The sequence below is a fragment of the Hylaeus volcanicus genome, chromosome 4 (assembly GCF_026283585.1).
Source record: "Hylaeus volcanicus isolate JK05 chromosome 4, UHH_iyHylVolc1.0_haploid, whole genome shotgun sequence".
In the NCBI taxonomy this organism is placed as follows: Eukaryota; Metazoa; Arthropoda; class Insecta; order Hymenoptera; family Colletidae; genus Hylaeus; species Hylaeus volcanicus.
The window spans coordinates 4,703,132-4,709,788 of NC_071979.1; the positions used below are offsets into that span (position 1 = coordinate 4,703,132).

A 6,657-nucleotide genomic window follows, 5' to 3' on the forward strand; every position below is an offset into this window, starting at 1 on the left:
ATAATATGTATTATTTACAGTTGAATATTTTCATTTGTTTGCCACCTATCAAAATACCTGTTTTCTTTTTGGTGCTTCTAAATAATTTGATCAACGTCTGTATAGTCTGCCTTTTAAATTTACTATCGTAAAAGAGCGCGAAGCAGACACCACTTTAAATATTTGAAACGCTACGATAACGAAAATATCCACGGCAAGCCTTCTTTAGACTCCGCAGATACAGTTCTAACGGAGATTTCCGAGAAGCGATAAGATTCTGACTTTTCAACCGTCAAGAACACACGTGTTACGTCCCAGCTTATCTGTGACTCTTTCTTGGGATCTTCGTCTTCAATTAAAGAGCTAAAGCTCACCTTAACTGTATTCGCTAACGGGAAAGAGCAATTCGGGATTGCAATGATTGTTTTCAAGGTTTAGCATTTAAATATATAAATAAATATGTATTGTTACAAAATAACGAGTTTATATTACAATATCGGTTTTGGGAAATCAAGTATACAATTATGTAGGTACGTTACCGCTTGTCGGTCTTACAATTTGGTTGTACCATCTATCTGTTGTGGTCCCAGGGCTGTGCTGTTGCAAGGATCTGTTTGTCGGCAACTATCACTCGCGACACGGGTCTCTACTAATTAACAACGGACTTTCCTCGGTAACGACGCGGCGCGCGTACGATTACTCTATCCGTGACTACAATAATTTAGTATTTGACGCACGCACACGCACGGAGCTCGTACATCAACCTAATATCGCGAATAAAATAATCAAGAAATAATCAAGAAATTCGTTCGACGCGGAGCAACAACGCGATGTTTCACTGAAATTATCGCACCTGTTCTTCCGGCAGTGGCTACAATCGCAACACCATTGATCATGGACATAATATTGATATTAACGCGCAGGTGTTCTCTTTGGAAAACGCGACGTTACATTCATCCGTGCGACAAACAATTTAACGCAAAGTGGGAGACGAGAGCGACAAAATACTAATATTTACGAATATCTATAACAATGGATCTTAGTATTCCAAGTCTGATCTTTGGAAAAATGTTGATTATGCGAATAATTTCCTAATGCGCTTGATTAATGGGTTCGTGTAGTCTAACAGGTCTAATAGGTCTAGGAATGGACCTAAATTTGAAATTATAGAAGGTTTATGTGTTCTGGATCGTATTCAACTTTAACGTGTTCCACGTTTTCGCAAAGTTTCACTTGAATCAGAATTACCGTGTTCCCATATTCAGTGTTTCAATGAGTCTCACTCTCTCTCTGGAACTAAGTTACTGTAAACTGATTCTATTATGTGAGTTGCAATCGTCGCTTCGTTAACTCATGCATAACTTTGCCTAAGTGTTTAGTAAGCACTTTCGTAACGCTGTATGTTAGCTCCCTTGACAAGAGCAATACGCCTTGAAAGTATCTAACCTTGTGCGAAGATATGTGAACGATCGGCGGAGTACAGAAACCGTAGCAACTCGGAAACAAGGTTACAACTGATGTAGTACGTTAATTGGAGCATTTTTAATTATTCCCACATGCCTCATTCATACTTGAAGCGATGGTATATACACGGGAACTTTTCCTCTATCTTCGCTAATGAAGAAAATATTCAATGTTCTGTTCGCATTCTTTCGCGACTTATGAAACGTCTTATGCAAACATATTTGCAGATTCGTTAAAAAGTTGCATGTACAATCTAACAGAAAACGATAGAAACGAGTATGCTGGCGGCGAAACGTAATCAAAGCTGAAAATAGACACAGTCGAAGATTTATCGCAATAAAACTTGAATTGAAAACGATCGAATAAGTTGTAGGAATGGCAAGCTATTTGTTATTTCTAACGCTTTCGACTAACTGTGATTATTTATTAAATAAGGATGAATTAAACTACAAAGGAGAAAAGTACACGATTTAGAAGCTTAAGTGTATGAAATTTGCACAACGAATACGAAAAGAATCTCAGAATCAATCGACTACGCAATCGAAAAGTTGCATGAAAAGATTAACATAGAATATCGACACATTTATCGAGTCACATCTGTGCGACAACTATGACAAGAATCCATTAATCAAGCGCATTAGGAAATTATTCGCATAATCAACATTTTTCCAAAGATCAGAATTGAAATACTAAGAATGTTAAGTAATTTATCATTCCAACTATTTATTTCCGTTTAAAACCATCAGTCTTTCTTTGTTCATAGTTTTACATCCTTGTACCGCATATGTGACCCAAAACACTAAATGTCGAGAATATACGAAGTCATCGGTGCTCTAGCTGATAAGCGGGTAAGAGGGATATCCTCCCCTGGTACCGTACACCACCCTAGGGAAATCTATACAAAAAGAAGAAAAAAATCCTAGTTGAGTTTAAGGGAAGATTTACTGGGTCAACCTTGCTAAAGAGCCCAATAGAGAAACCTTGATAATTCATATTTTTAACCTTTTTACTGGGAAGTTCCAAACCTTGGAGTTGTAATTCTGATCCTATAGTAATGACACATTACAAGATTAGAAACATTTAATATCATAAATTTTCGTATCATAAACATTAAGTCTGTTAGAAAACAGATGCTCTAATTGCTCATCTTCTTCTTCTTCCTTTTATTATCTGATTGATTCTGTAAGGTCTTACTTGTGTAAAACAAAAAGAAATGAAATACTATTATTAGTATATTCCTGTTCTGTCTACAGCAGTTGAAATACAGAGTTATTTCTTCTACTCGAGAATCCAGAACGATACAATCAACCCATTTCAATATTGCGGAACCCATTTCATTCCTACTTCCGTGCCTAAAAGAAAAATACCTATTTCCTATATCAATCGAGTTCATACATTGTAATGTTCATATTAGCAAACTGTTTGTAATTTCTACAGTTGCTGGTCATGTAAATGCATATACTGTGACTGTAAATAATGGGATTAAAAAGCAATGAACAAATATATACAGTCAACCCCATGAATATTCGTACCCTCTATGTCTATTGAAAAAATTTGACTAAATTAAATAATAGTTTTCGTTGTACCAAATGAATTTTTCATTATAAATATGTATATGCTTATGTCTGGAATATTCATCAAATTCGCTACTTTAGTGCATAATCACCGTAACATGTATATTTATACAAACATACACTTGGAAACGCCAAACCTCTCATTTGATTTAAACAAATTTCTTGAATGTAAGAGTACGAATATTTATTCATCTTACCGATAAAGTCATGCACAAACAAGAGGATGCACAAATCAGAGGATGCACAAATCAGAGGATACACTCTCTGCGAAACACCGCGGTATACCCATACCATTCGTGGCTCAGGGGTCCAATAAAATCTTAGTTTGGCTGTGAACGCACTCACACGGCAACAAACGCGAGTACTCCAGCACCGAAAGGTAACGGGATAAGTTAGCGATAGAGCGCGACAGAAACGGCTAGCCACGCGATTGTGCAATCCGCTATCTGTATTCGCGAGCGTTTATCGTAAGCCTCGGCCGGCTGATTAATTAATTTCCGCGGGCTAATGATGTCAGTCGAGTTTCTGCAAACAAACCACGAGTGCGTGCGTACCCAGCCACACACCGACCCACGCGAGAAAGGAACGCGCGCCTCCACCGAGGCGTATTCCGATAGATTCTGCCATCGATTCTCATTAACATAAACAGAGTGTTTATCAATAGCCGCGTTGTGCAATTTAATGAAACTGAAATGCCGTATCTCCGAGCGGAACCGTTAATACGGTGTTTTTCCTCGATTTTCCGCAAAGCGGAGGTTGGCTAATGGAGGAGAAGGAAGCGAACCTGATCGATCCCTCCGTAAGTATACATTTTCCTGGACGTGAAAGCGTAAAAATACCCTGACAAATAACAGTGCCTTCGGGCCTCCGCGGATGACGCCGAGCCAACCGTTTTGCGTCAAACATTGTCTCGTGTGTATCTTTTTCATCGTCCTGTTTTCCATTAAACGCGCTAAACGAATAATTAACACTTTTTCTGTCATCTACGAATTGCATCTACAAATTTTACGATACAGTACTTTACAGTACGGTAGAACTTAACGATATTATCCTAGTACTTTAAAACAAAACAACAAAATGAAAACGAAAACTAAAAAAATCCAAGAAACGTGAATAATGGCATTTATGAACAAATTGTAACATGGTACAAATTTCTTTTTAAATATTATAAATATTTATTTTCTATGAAAGCTTAATGACGCGTGCTGAGTCATCCGAAGCCAATGTATTAACGATATTATGGGTAAATAAGCGATGAATTGGTATTTATTTGTAAACTGAATTTAACTTGACGCGCCAATGGTGTTTGGAATATATAAGAATATAAATATCGATACTATTGGCAGCGGAGGAGAAAAATGTTTGAAAAATTGAGAGAGTTCAACGCGTGCCTTGCGCCTAGCATGAGAATGGTGTAACACGCATGTTTAAGTAACTGAAACGTTCGATACGCGACAATTTTGTAGTTATTTTTTTACTTCTGCAGGTAGATGGTTCTAGAAACGGTTAGTAGGAAGTTTGACCTGATTACGTGGTGGAATACAGAAGGCAGAACAGTGTTCTTATTTTTCATGTACATTCATGTAATTTCTAACAGATTTAGGAGTTACTACTGGGACAATTTTTCGACAACTGACCACGACAAGGTGGACAAGGTGAATAAAATGGATGAAGCAATTGAACAGTTTATAGAAATTAAAAGCTCCAAATTTTATTAACGTTCGGTATAAACGATATGGTTTCGTATTCTATCGAAGAGAAAACTATCGATTTCTCCATTTTCCATTTCATATATTCATATATTCGCCACCAGATGGCCACTGATAAGAGAGTCAGCTGCTAAAAGTTTTGTTTAGTACTCCAAGCAAGAAAAAGAAATAATCGACTACATAAATCAATTTTTTAAAAAGCGTATTTAACAATAATTTCTTTTCGTTCTTACGTATCATGATTGTTTTTCTAAAATTAAATTCTAAATACCTAGTCATCTTATCGGTAATAAATTGTCCTTTAAAAACCAGTGTTTCTTTAATTCTGACGAATGGTAGATGCGAGTGGTTCACATTTCTTTGGAATAAAATGAAACCGATTAAAAGTATGGCAATTTCACAACTCGATACCTTTCGAACGTCCTTCTACTCGTTTCGTATTGCCAATACGTAATGCCGCGAATGTCGTAAACTCTGGTTACTCTATTCAACCTTGCTTTATGTCACAATTACGTCGTCGCACCTGTAAAGTTCCGCTTCCGATACGCGAGGAACGTTAATGTTTGAGGAGATCACCGATTATTTGTATGTTTGAAACTTAACTACCGTTCAGCCATTGCGAAACGTTGACTTCTGCGTTTGCCCTTTCAATTTGACGGTCAAGGCGACTTGATCGTCGACAATCTTTTAGAACGACGCTGGCCAATACGATGCGTTCAATTAAATTTTGTCTCAACGATTCACGATCATGACACGAGGAATTCGAGACTGTGACACAAAAACTGATCGGGACCAGAAATAAAAAAAAAACCTTTTAATTTTTAGTTCTACGTTGCTATTCGTAGAAATTCTCAAGAGTTTTAGTCTGACAGCCAACGTGTTAAACTGTACCATCGTAACTACGTTCGAATATATTTTGTTAGTAACACTCGGAATCGTAAAGTCCCTGTTTGGAAACTCCTTTGCGTCAGTAATTAAATTCTTAATTATGGATGACGCTCGGGAATCTAAACACAGCGTATCGTATGGGCAAGTAATTGCACACGCAAATGTTCAATTAAGATATCATTAAAATAGCCCCGCGACTGTATCCTGATAAAGCGAACGCATCGCCACGAGTGACAGTAAGTTTTTCAAGGCAGAAGCAACACGGATCAAAAACGAAATGATTTCGAGGCACGAACCGATCGGGGACTTATGTAACGAGTCTTGGTGCAATTACAAAGACAATAGGCTTGATTCAATATGAAATTAACGTTGGATCATTAGGTTACGAGAAGTATTTCAAGGTGAAAATATACGCTAATATTCAATGCCATTAGGAAGCGGGTGGCCCAATGAAAAATGTAGCGAGTTAACTACGATGAGGATATAACGTTTCTTCTAACGTTGGCCTTTTGACGATGGTCAAGGCCACTTGCCGGTCAATCATAAGAAACTGAATAAACCCACGTCATGCATCAGCCGTGCGCATCGTACATCGACGATGGATCTTGTTAACATAATCGAATAAAAAAACCACGAAACAAACATTTTTATATAGCGATTTTATTTATTCCAACGATAGATCTATGTCGTCGGAGAATTGCATTGAATTGATCTCACAAGGACGATAAAAAGTTGTATATTAGGTTGTCCAAAAAGTTTCTTTCGCTTTATTAATAAGTAATACATGCACAATATTTTATGTTGCATTACTCAATTGTGCACGATTCATTTTGCTCCATTGCTGTTACAACATGAATATCTATGAAATTAGATTGTCTATTTATATAAACACGACCACATCAAATAATTGAGTGCAACTCGCGAAAGAAACTTTCGGGACAACCTAATATGTTACGGTGAATGTAATAAAGTCTGGAATATTTATCACATTGACCAGTGATTTTATATAATCCCCAATCCCCAACCAGTCAAGATATTTATCA

The 6,657-nt window shown here is 37.1% G+C and overlaps 1 long non-coding RNA gene across 1 annotated transcript; it reads left to right on the plus strand.

Annotated features, from left to right (window-relative positions):
• The first annotated feature begins 3,488 nt into the window (after positions 1-3,488).
• Positions 3,489-6,078, plus strand: LOC128874893 (uncharacterized). Its single transcript, XR_008456707.1, has 4 exons — positions 3,489-3,816; positions 4,504-4,522; positions 4,615-4,672; positions 6,049-6,078. It is a non-coding gene; the product is annotated as an uncharacterized LOC128874893 (long non-coding RNA).
• Positions 6,079-6,657: the final 579 nt, after the last annotated feature.